This window comes from Palaemon carinicauda, chromosome 44 (genome assembly GCF_036898095.1).
Source record: "Palaemon carinicauda isolate YSFRI2023 chromosome 44, ASM3689809v2, whole genome shotgun sequence".
NCBI lineage: Eukaryota > Metazoa > Arthropoda > Malacostraca > Decapoda > Palaemonidae > Palaemon > Palaemon carinicauda.
In genome coordinates, this window is record NC_090768.1 from 8,207,718 (window position 1) to 8,221,559 (window position 13,842).

A 13,842-nucleotide genomic window follows, 5' to 3' on the forward strand; every position below is an offset into this window, starting at 1 on the left:
GTTCAAGCCTACCTACCCACAGTCAGATGATCAAGCCCCTCCACAGAGCATGGTCTGCAGGGACACAGAGGAAAGGATAAGGATATGGACACGTGGGAAACACGTGGTAAACACAAAGGGTCGCACAGGGTAAGAGAGAGCGCGGCGAGATGGTAATCACGTCGCGACCAGAAACTTACTGAGGAGCACGACCTGAGCTAGCACCCTATCCGACCCCGGGTCGCCTCAGGGCGTGTATCACTCCGCCTGAGGTTACCCCCCATAGAAAACGGGAATAGGGTAAACTACACAAAATTCTGGTCGATTGGGAAGAGTTACCAGTAACTCTTAAGAAAGTAGTTCTAGGTAAGTACTCCGTGTTGGAACAAATAGGAATTAATGGCGAGCGATTGTGACGCAGTTCCGGTATGCTCTGCCGCTTCCTCCGGTGCCTTGGATGACCGCGGTGGTAGCAGCAGTAGGGGATTCAGCGTTATGAAGCTTCATCTGTGGTGGATAACAGGGGAGGGTGGGCTGTGGCACCCTAGCAGTACCAGCTGAACTTGGTTGAGTCCCTTGTCAGCTGGGAGGAATGTAGAGAGGAGAGGTCCCCTTTTCTGTTTCATTTGTTTGATGTCGGCTACCCCCCAAAATTGGGGGAAGTGCCTTGGTATGTGTATGTATGTATGAGAATTGTGTAAGTTTTCTCTCCTCTCAAGGTCACTATTCCAGTAATAGTTCCTTGCCATTGGGAGGAAGGCCGTTCCTTGTCTCAGGTAATAGGAGGACACTGCTCGTTCCTCGAGCATCTCCTCAAGACCAAAACATCAACTTTTCTTCTACGTCACCATCGTTGCGCTTCATCCAGAGTTCGAGCCTACCTACCCACAGTCAGATGATCAAGCCCCTCCACAGAGCATGGTCTGCTTATTACGGTACCTATGCCCCCCCCCCCCCCCCCCTGGACTCCTATAGCAGATCTTCACCTGATCCTGAGGACGTGTCTTCCCAAGCTAAGAAAGTAGGTATATCATATGGGTCACCCTCAACATCTCTCTCGCTCATGGCAAGGAATCAAATAATATCAGACTTCTTTCCAGGCAACTCGACCTCCAGGTTCAAGCCCTTCGGACTGGAAGTCCTTCGTAGCATGATCAATGGTCCACATTAACAGCGATTACGCCATTTAAATAGCTCCAGGTTTGTATGTTTGGAAAAACACAAATTACTAACAAATTTGCCAAGTTCAGTGGACTTATGGGGATGGAGGATTTGAAATTTGCCATTTAGAAGTTCATTATACTCAGAATTACTGTATTACTTAGTGCTTGGTAGTGAATTTGGCAAAATTCATTTACTGTACTGTAGCAAAGAGTAAGAGTATCTATACTTTAGTATGTCATTTAGGTTTGTTGTAAATATTTTATTTCAGGATTTGTATTTTCCATATTATTGGACTACTGAGCATGAACGATCAATTTCATAATCTACGTAGATATGGGTATTGATATTTTTATTTGCATATTAATATCTATTCCTAGCTGTTACTCTTAACTAGTCCTTTGATTTTACTATGTTCTGTATTTGCTATGAAACTTAAATGTATTCCTTCCACGACACCAACCACAGAAGACTTTCCACTTGGCCTGGTAGACCAAGGCTGAGGACATACGCAAGTGTCCGGACATTTGTTCCGCAACTTGTCATGAAAAGCCCCTCTGAGTGAGGAGACACTGGATAGTCCCATGGCTGTTTGACTATATCTGGCTGTGGAGAGAGTTCTCTTGGTTGATCTACAAGAAGTTGCAGGAGGTCTGGAAAGCACTCTGTGTGATGCCATAGCGGATTTACAAGGGTCATCAATAGATCTTTGGACGCTCTGGTCTTGTTAAGCAGTCCTCTCACCAGACAACATGGGGGAAATGCGTATACGTCAATGCATCTTGCCATAGAGCCAGAAGGTACGGTATCGGAGAACAGTAAAGCGGGAGCTTGCTGTTCAGAGATGTTGCGAACAGGTCTACAGTCGGGAAACCCTACAGTCAGGACTTTGTGGGGTATCTAATGATTCAAATACCATTCAAAGTCTACTATCTGAGTCACTCTGCTCAGGTTGTCCGCAACCACATTCCTCTTGCCGGGAATGAAGCGAACCGATAGAGCCACCGAATGTTCTTACGACCATCCGAGAATCTTTACTGCAAGATGGCATAGAGCCTGCAAAAAGGTACCGCCCTGTTTGTTTATGTAAGCCACTACTGTGGTGTTGTCGCTCAAGAACACCACATTGCGACTTGCCAGCAACTGTTGGAACTGATGAAGAGCTAGGTAGGCTGCTCTCATCTGTAACAGATTTATGTGCTGTTACCTTTCTGATTCTGACCAAAGGCCAGAGATCGTATGGTGCAGCAGGTGAGCCCCCACCCTTCTTTTGATGCATCTGTGAAGAGCATTAAATCCGGAAGGGGAACGAGATGGCTCTGGCCTCTCCAAAGGTTTTCGTCCACCATCCCCCAAACCAAATCCGTCACCTGCTCCTGAGTTATCAGAACTCGGGTGTCCGGTGGATTGGAGTGTTGATTTCACACAGACTTCAGCTGCTATTGAAGGGATCTTATCCTTAGGCAGCCGCTTGGAACAAGACGGATGAGAGAGGTTAGATGGCCTAATACTCTGCCAACAGGAGGCCGGAAAAACTTCTTTCCTGAGGAAGGAAGCAGCCACTTCCTTCACCCTGTGTACTCTTTCGTCGGATGGGAAGACTTTCGTTAGGACTGTGTCTATGATCATTCTGAGGTATACCAGTCTCTGTGAAGGTTGCAGTTATGACTTCAAGCAATTTATCAGGACCCAAGATGCTGACAAAACTTGAGAAGGACTTGTTGTCCTTCTGTCGCTTAGACACCTTAACAGGTCCCGAGGACATAGCAGTTGACTGGTTAGAGGAAGGAGCTTGCTGAGGCCGAGAAGGTCTACCATAGGACCAAGGTTTCATGGCACTATGGAGGAGAGAATCGTTGGACGATTTTCCTCCACCTCAGCAGCCCTCTATCTCCTCTGGAAGAAAGAGAGAAGAACCCTCGAGAGTAGAGTTCCTCAGCTGAGAGACCTCCACATTCGGCACCTGTTTGTGGAACCGTCCTATGATGGTGTCCTTCTAGAGTATTGCATTCACCCACAGGTTGACAACGTGGTGCGAAAGGAACTCGAGAGCTCTGGTACCTGATAATAGGAAGGACTCAGTTTTCCTGGCTGACTCTTTTCACAAGTCGTGGGAGCGAACAACGAAAGCCGAGAGATCCCAACTATGATAGCAAACTTCGCGCCTCTCTCTAGGTTCAGGAGTTCAAGCGCCTACAGTGAGGAGAGGGTTTGAGTATGAACGCCCTTTGTTAGGACTCTATCGAAGGGTCGGAGGTCATGGTGGAGTGTGATTCACCTTTCATCTCGTAGTACCTCCGTTGTAACAAAAGGAAGTGGTAGACAGAGAGGATGACCCCACCCTCAAGGAACTGGAAGTTCCAGGTATCTGGGAGATAGCTTTCCTCTTAGCAGCTGTTAGGCCTTTGGACCAGGGTAAAGCCACACTGGGCCTGGAAGGCTTCTTGGTCTCTAAGATTACATCGAGCACCGTCTCCTTCCCTTCCTGGATGGTGGAGGCAAGAGTTGATAGCCTGTTAATGGCCCTCATACAGGCGAGGACCTGCCAAAAGGTATGTTCTCTCTTGGAGTGATAGTTTGGATTGGCCGCCTTTGGAAGATTCTCATCCTCCGAGTCCAAGGGATCGTCAACTGGAGCAGTGGATGGGCCCCACCCCGTGGATTGCATCTGTGCCTCGGCCGTCCTTCGACTCCCTTCGCATGGTACGGGTCCTCCGCGATCTTAGGAGGGGGAATCTGCGAGGTCTTTGAAGACTTGGACGAGACCTTGGCCTTAGGAGCTGGAGGCTCACTGGGTGCTATCTCGATATCCTGAGGGTTAAAGGGATGGATAGCGATTTCCCTGGGCGAGCCTTAGTCCCTACTCGTCTTAGGATGGAGGATATCAGCGTGGGGAGGGGTCACGCTTCTCATCCGTCTCCTCTGCTTCCTCGTGATGATTTCTTTAACCTTCACCGGCATGAAAGGCAAATTAGCCAAACACAAGTCCGCAGGGGCTTGGCCTTTAGACTCCCAATCAACGAGGACCCCAAAGGTATCCTAGCGGTAGCCCTGACCGAGACAGTCGGGGGTTGTGGTACTGCAGGAGCCAAATGCAGAATCTTCCGGATATCGGCCTCGAAGATCGCTGCCCATGTAGGAAGTTCTGTGTCCCTAGATCCACCTTGGGAGGTTCCTAGGCGAGCGTTATCTGGGTGAAACCCTAGCAGGATGACTAGCCGGCAGAGGAGACAACCTTTGAGGCAGAGGAATACGTTCCCGTGGACGCGGAGGCAGTTCTGGACTAATCGGACCGTTTGTAAATATATTTGGTGGCTCCCTAAGTAAAGGGTATTGGTCTTCCGCTGGAGGTGATAGACAGTGAAGGACAAGAGGAAGGTGTTGGGTGCGCACTTGCTCGCGATACCGACACTCTTATTCGTGACATGCTTGCGAAGTTCACTGATGCAAGCGAAATCATGAACTTCACGTGTTGACGGGAGCGTTTCACGAGCAGAACGGCTGGTAACTAGGAGCCACTAATGGAGAGGAAGGTCTAACGACTTCCAACGGCCCCAGAGGAGCACCTACATCTGACTAAGTTGGTAGAGGAGACCTTTGAATAGGGACTCCCCAGGCTGCAAAAGACACAGAGGGTTTTGCTGGACCCTTGGGTGAGGAGTGGTTATGCTCATCGTCAGGTTCGGTCTAAGGTCGTTTGGTGGTTGAGGGGCTACACGTACGCTTACCTCTACTTCTAGACGAGGAACGATACCCTCGCGAGCGCGAATGCCGCCCTCGTGATCGCGAGTGTCCTCCTTGCAAACGCGAGTATTGTCCTTGTGATCTGCAACGTGAGCATCTGGATCTAGGTCTGGACTCATCTCATCCTCGTGAAAAGGAACGTCTACGAAGAGAGCGTTGAGACCACAGCGAGAAGCTCTAGAGCGTGAGCATCTTCTAAGAGAAGAACGCTCTGATCCTGATGACCTACAATCATTACGATCCTCCGATCGTATCAGGGGGAGTCCCAGAAGGGCGAGGCGATGGCAATGATCGTCCCTTAACATTGCTGATGGAAGGTATGCTGGTTCCCGGAAGATCATCATCTGCAACCTGAGAATTCCTGTAGGAAGAAACAGAGGGTTGCGGATTAAAGGACGACGAGGTCCCAGGCTGGGGAGAGGATTCATCATCAGCAGGGGGTCGTTGGTAAGGCGATGGCGAACGATCACCTGTCCACGCGTGGAAGGGTCAAGGGAAGGCAACAGATGAACCTCGCACATTTCCAGTGTATGAGATGTTGATGGCTCCGGAGAAAGGTCCCTCATTGCACCACACTAAAGGCGGCGCTGCAGGAGCTCCATTGAAGGGGGTCCCGAAATCCCTAAGGACGACCACACCTGTATAAAATCTGCAAGGGAAAAAGGCTCGCCAGCAGCTGAAGGAGAAGGTGCTCCTCTAGGGGAAGCAACAACTCCCCCAGTACCCTGGGGTTGCCTGGAAGATGACTGGTCTGCGCTCCTGCTCGCATGTCCCTCGTGAGAACGCACGCAAGAAAGAGCTTTAGAAAGCGATTTAGGGGTGCAGGAAGAAAAATGCATCCCACCTGCCCTTGAGCAAGAACGATTATGTTCAACCTTCTTCTTCCTGCGCCTTCCAAACCTCTCCCATTGGGAGGTAGACCACTCCCTACACTCTGCGCAGGGCGGCTCGCAACGATGCCCTCGACATGTAGGACGCAGAGAGTGCGGGTCAGTCTACAACGAGGACATAAAGGTCCAGCACGTGGCACCCTCTCGCCCTGGAAACGTCAGCATGATGAAGGCGATCGTAGAAGGACACGCACACCTGAAAAGAGAAAGCAAACAAATTAAGGAGTCCAATGACCATCAGGAGGAGAGCGGTAACGTCCAATCACTACCGAGCCAAAAGAAAAAGTGACATCTCGCACTTCTATTGGCTACCTCCAGCTGCCACTGAAAGAATATCCACATAAATTAACGGAAGGTTTGTTAGTATGGGAACATAAATCACAAATTTTAAGTAATTTGTATTTTTCCTAACAATACTTACCGAAGAAACACTTTATAGGAGATTACTGGTAACTCCTCTCCGACGACCAGATTTTTACGTAGTTTCCCCCTACTTCCATGTTCTATACTGTCCTGAATAACGGGAAATAACATGACCTGGGGGCATTGCCCGGGAAGGTCGCCCGTCTTTGAGAAGCCCTCTCCAGTAAGTTTTATGTAATGAACAATACCACGAGGTCAGTGGGGCACTGCGGGGACGGTTGGGGGGGCCCTAAACCGAAAGTGTTTCTTCGGTAAGTATTGTTAGGAAAAATACAAATTACTTAAAATTTGTGATTTGTTCCGACACAGAGACTTACCTCGAAACACTTTATAGGAGACTTACACCTTAGGAGGGGGGAGTGCCCTTTAGCCCTGACCCCGATGGACAGTAGGGAAAACTACGTAAAAGACTCATTAAGTGTGATATAACACTTACCCTTCTGCAATATCTTCGTTGTGCTTGATATGGCGAATTTTCGTCTTGTGTAATGAGTGATATTTCTTGATGACGACTGACGGTACGAGAAAGTTAGAAAAGGGGGGAAAATAGAACTCGGCTCCTTGTGTCTAGATACTTTCTGTTTCGCGATTGAGCCTGGGGCTTGAGCCGTCAAACCGAATGCAGGGCTGAGATGACCGGCCCGATAGAAAACCCGTCTAGAGACTTTCTCGTACAGTCCTTGAGATAATGTGCGGTGAAGGTCGACTGGTTGGACCAAGTTCCCGCTCGAAGAACCTGCGCTACTGACATGTTCTTTTCGAACGTTAGAGAGGTGCTAATGCCCCGAACATCGTGAGCTCTGGGTTTCCCCGGTGTAGGAAGACCTTGTTTTAAGTAGGCTTGCGTGATCACTTTCCTGAGCCAGAACGAAACCGTATTTTTGGATATGTTTTTCTTTATTTTTCCCCATGAGACGAAGAGATTCTTGATAGACGGGCGGAGGTTTGCCGTTCTCTTAAGGTATTTCCTAATAGTCCTGACCGGGCATAATTTTAGGTCCTCCGGGTTTCCTTTATTCGGGATTGCCGGAATCGAAAAACTCTCAAACCTCGGATCCCACACCGAGGGGTTCTGAGTCTTGGCGACGAAGGATGTGACAAACTTAAAGGTTACTTCCTTCCATCCCCTAGTGTGTTCCACCTCGAATGACAGTCCGTGTAGCTCGCCCACCCTCTTAGCCGAGGCTAATGCTAGCAAGAAGACCGCCTTGAGCGTGAGATTCTTGTCATCAATGTCCTTTAAGGGCTCGAATGGTGGTTTCCGTAACATATCTAGGACTCGCGCTAAGTCCCAACTCGGGATTCTAGGGGCGGAAGGGGGGCATGATTGTTCGAACGCTCTGATAAGCATGGAGATATGCCTGGAGGAGCCGAGATCTATGCCCTTGAGAAGAAAGACTTGACCCAGAGCCGCCCGAACTCCCTTGATCGCTGGAACTGACATGTCTAACTTGTCCCTGAGATAAACCATGAAGTCGGCTATCACGGGCACTGACGCTTCCAAGGGCTCTATCTTCTTGTCCCTGCACCACTTCACGAATACCGCCCACTTAGACTGGTAGACGGCTGTGGATGATTTCCTCAGGTATAGCGACATCCTCCTGGCTGTCTTGCCGGAGTACCCTTGCTTCTTCAGGAGCCGCTGGATAATCTCCAGGCGTGAAGACGAAGAGCTTGAGGGTTTCTGTGAAACCGCTGAAAGTGAGGCTGTTTTAATAGGTCTGACCTGTCGGGTAGAGGCCAAGGAGGTAGGACGGTGAGGTTCCTTAGGTCCGCGAACCATTCTCTCTCCGGCCACCAAGGCGCTACCAAAGTCATCCTTAGGTTGGTTGCTGCCCTTACTCTGTTGAGGACCTGCCTTATCAGGGAGAAGGGGGGGAAGGCGTACACGTCCAGTCCGTCCCACTTGTGCTGAAAGGCGTCTTCCATTGCCGCCTTCGGATCTGGGACGGGAGAACAAAATACGGGGAGTTGCGCGTTCAACCTTGTTGCAAACAGATCCATTACCGGAGATCCCCACATCTGTATAATGAAGCTTGCCACTTGTGGGTGTAGGGACCATTCTGTTGCTACCACTTGCCCCACTCTGCTGAGGCCGTCTGCTAGGACGTTGTTCTTCCCTGGAATGAACCTTGCCGTCAGGATGACGTCCTTCTGTTCCGCCCATTTTAGGATTTGAAGGGCTAGTTTGCACAACTCTTTTGATCTCAGTCCCCCCTCCTTCTTCACGTAAGCCACCACTGTTGCATTGTCTGACATTAGGGCCACCGAATGCCCTCTCATGTCCTCCTCGAAGTGGTTGCAGGCTTCTTGGACCGCTCTCATTTCCAGGATATTTATGTGTAGGGATGTCTCCCCCTCTGACCACGCCCCCTTTGCTGTCTTTTCCCGGAGATGGGCTCCCCACCCGTCCTTCGATGCGTCCGTGAAGAGAAGGACCTCCGGAGGTTGAGAGGACAGTGGCATCCCCCTTAGGGTGTTCGACCGATCCTGCCACCATTCCAAGGCCTTCCTGGACTCCTGAAGGAGAGGAACCACAATGTCCGGGGAACTTTTCTGGTTCCAATGTTCTTTCAGGTTCCATTGAACCACCCTTAAGTTCTGTCTCCCGTGAGGTACCAGCTTCTCTAGGGACACCAGGTGCCCTACCAACCTTTGCCAATCCTGCGCTCTTCTGGGGCGACCCAGAAGGAAGGGCCGGAGCACTCGATCCAGGTTGTCCAGCCTTTCCGTGGTTGGGAATGCCTTGACCTGTAATGAATCCAGGACCATTCCAAGGTACGTCCTCCTGTTGGATGGGGTTAGCTGTGATTTCTCCAAGTTGACCACGATGCCCAGGGTCTTGCACAATTGAAGAAGATCTTCGCCCTGTTGTTTCAAGTCTTCCTTTGAGGATGAAAGGAGTAACCAGTCGTCCAGGTATCTGATGAGTCGAATGCCCCGTTCGTGGGCCCATATGGAGACCGTCGTAAAGACCCTCGTGAATACCTGGGGGGCTGTTGAAAGACCGAAGCATAGGGCCTTGAATTGTAACACCTGGGTACCCCACTTGACCCGGAGAAACTTCCTGCTCGACGGATGAATGGGCACTTGGAAGTAGGCGTCCTTGAGGTCTATAGAAATCATAAAGTCGCCCTCTCTCAAGGATGCCATGACCGTTCTTGGAGTGTCCATTTTGAAGGTCACTTTCCTGAGAAACCTGTTGAGGGCTGACAGGTCTATTACAGGTCTCCACCCTCCTGTCGCTTTTTCCACTAGGAACAGGCGGCTGTAGAACCCCGGACCCGGGAATGTCACTGTTTCTAAAGCTCCCTTCTGCACCAACGTCTTGACTTCTTCGTCCAACGCTGCCCTCTTCGCCAGGTCCTTGGGCACCAACCAGTCTGCCTGCGTTGCTGGAACTAGGGGGGGTGTCTCTTCCATGAAGGGGATCCTGTAGCCCTCCTTTAGTACTGTTACTGTCCACGGATCTGCTCCGTGGAGCTTCCATGCTTGCCAAGTGAGTCTGAGGCATCCCCCTACCTGAGGCTTGGGCAGGGGGGCCTCCCATCTTATCTCCTACGGGAAGAACGGCCTGTTCTCCCCCTCCTGGAGGAGTAGAAAGAAGACCTATACGTTGGGGGGTTAGAAGATGAACCTCTTCGGGGGGAACCACAGAGGAAGACCACTGTCCTGACGAGGGTTCCCTCCTTCCTTGAGTTGGTGTGGTACGCGCGGCCATGGGTGCTTCTGTCACTGGCCTCCTGAAGATGGGGCGGCGTGCCGTCTGTGGCTTCAGGGTAGGTAGCTCCCTCTTTTTGGCCAACTTCTCCACGACCTCTTCCGCCTTCTTCGTCGGAATAAGCTGCTCCCCCCAGACGGAGCAGGTCTTCAAGGCTTTCGCTTCCCTGTCAGGAATCTTAATGGGAAGGTTCTTGACTAGGGCGTCTCTTCTCCGGAGAATCCAGTTTGCGGAGAGAGCCAAAGACTGAAAGGTCAGGAATTTAAGGGCGCGGCTACCTAATCCCAGCAACTCATTCAGAGCCTCCCGTTTTGCAGGTTCCATGGAGTCTGTAGGAATCTGGGTGCCTACTAGGGTGGTGGCCCACCAATCCAGCCAGGAGGCCACATTAACTAAGTCCTTGGACATCTCCTCCATCATTGCCGACTCGGAAGGGGAGAAGAAGGTAGATGCTGCCGATGCCCTCCCGTCGGAGATGCCCTGGCACAGGATGTCTATGGTTTCCTCGGTCTTGCACGCACCGGTCGGCCTATTTTCTAAAGAGTAGTATTTCGTCTGCGACTTCAAACCCTGTAGAGCTTTGCTGAGCTGTGACCCCTGCAGGAGTCGCTATTGCGGGATATGACCTTATCAATGTGAGTCTTTCCAATCCCCACGTTACTGGCCTCGGGAAGAGAGAGAGAGGACTTTTTCTGGGCGGGGACAGCTATGAACTTGTTCAGGCCTGAAGTCCAGGGTTCTTCCTCTTGAGTGGCGGGTTCTATAAGGTTGTTATAACCCCTAATTAAGGCAAGGACTCTCCTGTACGCTGAGTCCTCCGTCACCGCCGACTCGCCCTCCCCTCCTTCCGACCGACGGGGCGAATCGTCATCTCGGTCTCTGCCGTGATGGCGGGGTCCACGGTTCCCTTTACCTTCGACGTCCGCCGTCCCTCTCCTCTTCGTGGCCTTTTTCGGTGAAACGGTGTCCTCCGTGAGATAGTTCGACGGAGGTGTCCTTCCCCTTCTGGGGTCTCGATGGGGAGACCTGTCGAGGCTGCCCGGCCTAGACGACGGCCCCCTGCGCTGGGCGGGATAAACGTCTCCAGGACGGGTCTTAGGCCTGCAAGATGTAGCCCTTCGCTCATCTGGTGATTCCCTGACGCGGCACGTGGAGGTCCTTCTAGGGGGACTGTCTCCTGCCCGCTCATGCGTCGAACCAATAGGCTTGGAAAAGTCTTTAAAGTTGTTCCCTGGGACGAACACCCACGTCCCTTTCGGAGAGACTGGTCTCCTGCTTTTGGGTGTAGGGGAACGGGGACTCATCCTGTCCCGAGATCCTGTGGGAGACCGCGAAGGGGAGTTCCTCCGCACAGACCGACCTCGTTTCCACGTCCCTACTGGGGGGGTTGTTCTCCTGCTTTTGGGAGGAGGGGAACTGGGACTCACCCTGTCCCGAGATCTTGTGGGAGACCGCAAAGGGGAGTTCCTCCGCACCGACCGATCTCGTTTCCTCCGTTCACTGCTTGACGAATCCGAAGAGTCACATCCTGACGAGAAAGACTGACCCCCGTATCGTGACCTAGCACGTGACTGCGTTTTCTTGGGGCTACGCCGTACCCCTGACGGAGAAGGAATGGGGAGACTCTCCTGTAGCGAAGTCTTCGGCGGCAACCATCCCGACGGGCCCGCCAAACCGGGGAAGGCCTCGCCAAGGCCTTCCTCCATGTCCAGTGGGGACCTCATCGGAGTCCTCGGCACGTCCCAAGCCAATGGATCTTCTTGCGGGGACTCCTCTCTGCCGACGCCACCACTCGTCGCTGATGCCCCTGGAACTTCCACCCAGGAACCTGACGAAGAAAAAGGGACACTATTAGACCACATGGGGTCCCCCGACGAGACGTGGCCCTTATGAGAGAGAGCCACGTCCCCCGGACCCCCACTACACTCACTTACGGTCGCCTGAATTGCCTTGGCCAACGAAGGACCGCCCACAAATTCCCTCTCTTGGGAAAGAGGAGCCAACTGCATGTTCTCCCTGGACTTACCTCGCCCCTTACTTTGGGTAGGGGAAGGCGGATGTACCCTACCTGACCCTTCTCCTGCTGAAGTCGCAGGGGAAGAAACGCTAGTCTTCCTAGGGGACTTCTTCGATGCCTTCTTCTTTTTGGTACGGAATTTTATCCACTGGACCTCGGGCCAATCGGCACATTCGGAACACTTATCCGACGGCGAACAAGCTTTACCCCTACACGAGGTACACAACGTATGCGGGTCAACCTCGGGCTTAGACAGAAAAGCCCCGCATGATCTACCGGCCCTAGGCCCAGGACAACGGCGAACGCGTTCCATAACGCAACACAAAGGGCCGTAGACACAAGCAAGCCACAAAGGAAAAGCACTAAAACACTAGGGAAGCACAAGGGAGCGAAATCAAAAGCACTTAGTGAAAGCACTAAACACACACTGAGATCCCGATCACGTGGGAAGCACGTGGAACCAAACACAAAGGGAATCGCACGGAGTATGAGGAGCTTCGTGAAGCACGTGTGTTCACGAACCGACCAGAAAACTTACTGGAGAGGGCTTCTCAAAGACGGGCGACCTTCCCGGGCAATGCCCCCAGGTCATGTTATTTCCCGTTATTCAGGACAGTATAGAACATGGAAGTAGGGGGAAACTACGTAAAAATCTGGTCGTCGGAGAGGAGTTACCAGTAATCTCCTATAAAGTGTTTCGAGGTAAGTCTCTGTGTCGAAACAAATATGGGTTACAACAGGAATGGTTTTTAGATGCTGGTGAACAATTGAAGTCTACAAGTATGGAAAAATTTTCTTTGGCAGCCAAGCCCAAGGGTTACACATTAAGAATTGTAAATAGCCACAGTTCACCGATCTTCTTGTTCATGTAATGCTCCTATTTTTTGGTGACCAAGAAATCCTTTGCCAGTTTATCTTGAATTCTTAGACCATTATAAAATTTGAGTTGAATTCTTAGACCATTATAAAATTTGAGTTGAATTCTTAGACCATTATAAAATTTGAGTTGAATTCTTAGACCATTATAAAATTTGAGTTGAATTCTTAGACCATTATAAAATTTGAGTTGAATTCTTAGACCATTATAAAATTTGAGTTGAATTCTTAGATCATTATAAAATTTGAGTTGAATTCTTAGACTTATAAAATTTGAGTTGAATTCTTAGACCATTATAAAATTTGAATTAATTTAAGAAGCATTAGTACTGTATGAAAGAAAAAAAAAAACACTTATAATGAGAACATTTATTACATTCCTTAAAAAATTTTATATTCAAAAGTAAACTCCAGGAAATCTCATTTATTATAAAGGTTTTGAGCCTATTAAAACAAAATTAACACATATACCATTTACTAAACTGAAATTTACTGTTTACTTATTCAGTCGTAAAATATATATAACGTTTATAGCACATAAGGAAAATCATTAATAAATTGTGCGACATTAGAGAAAAAGTAAGAAGAGATGAAATACCAGTTTTATGGCTATCATCTGTAGCATACATATACAGAAGTAACACGACGAGTGCAAAGCAAACCCGATTGTAAATATGTAAGTAGAGGCTGTATCACACTAGTCTAGTTTTCTCATCCAAGGCTCTTGTAGATTATAAAAAGTATCTGTCCAATATTACACCAAATTTGGATCCCTACACTTTGTCAAAATGGTTTTACAGATGATTGATGATTCAAGGTTCAAGACAACTAATAAATTCTTCCGGAAAAAACTTCCCTAAGTAATTAGGATAGTAGTTATCTACCAATGTTTATATTCAGAAATCTTCAAAGGATGAGGGAACAAAACACATTAGTAGATCATTCAAAATCTTACTACAATATCATTGCGTAACTGACTAGAGGGGCATAGCTAAATAACTGATTACATAAAATTTATTCCTACCCAAAAA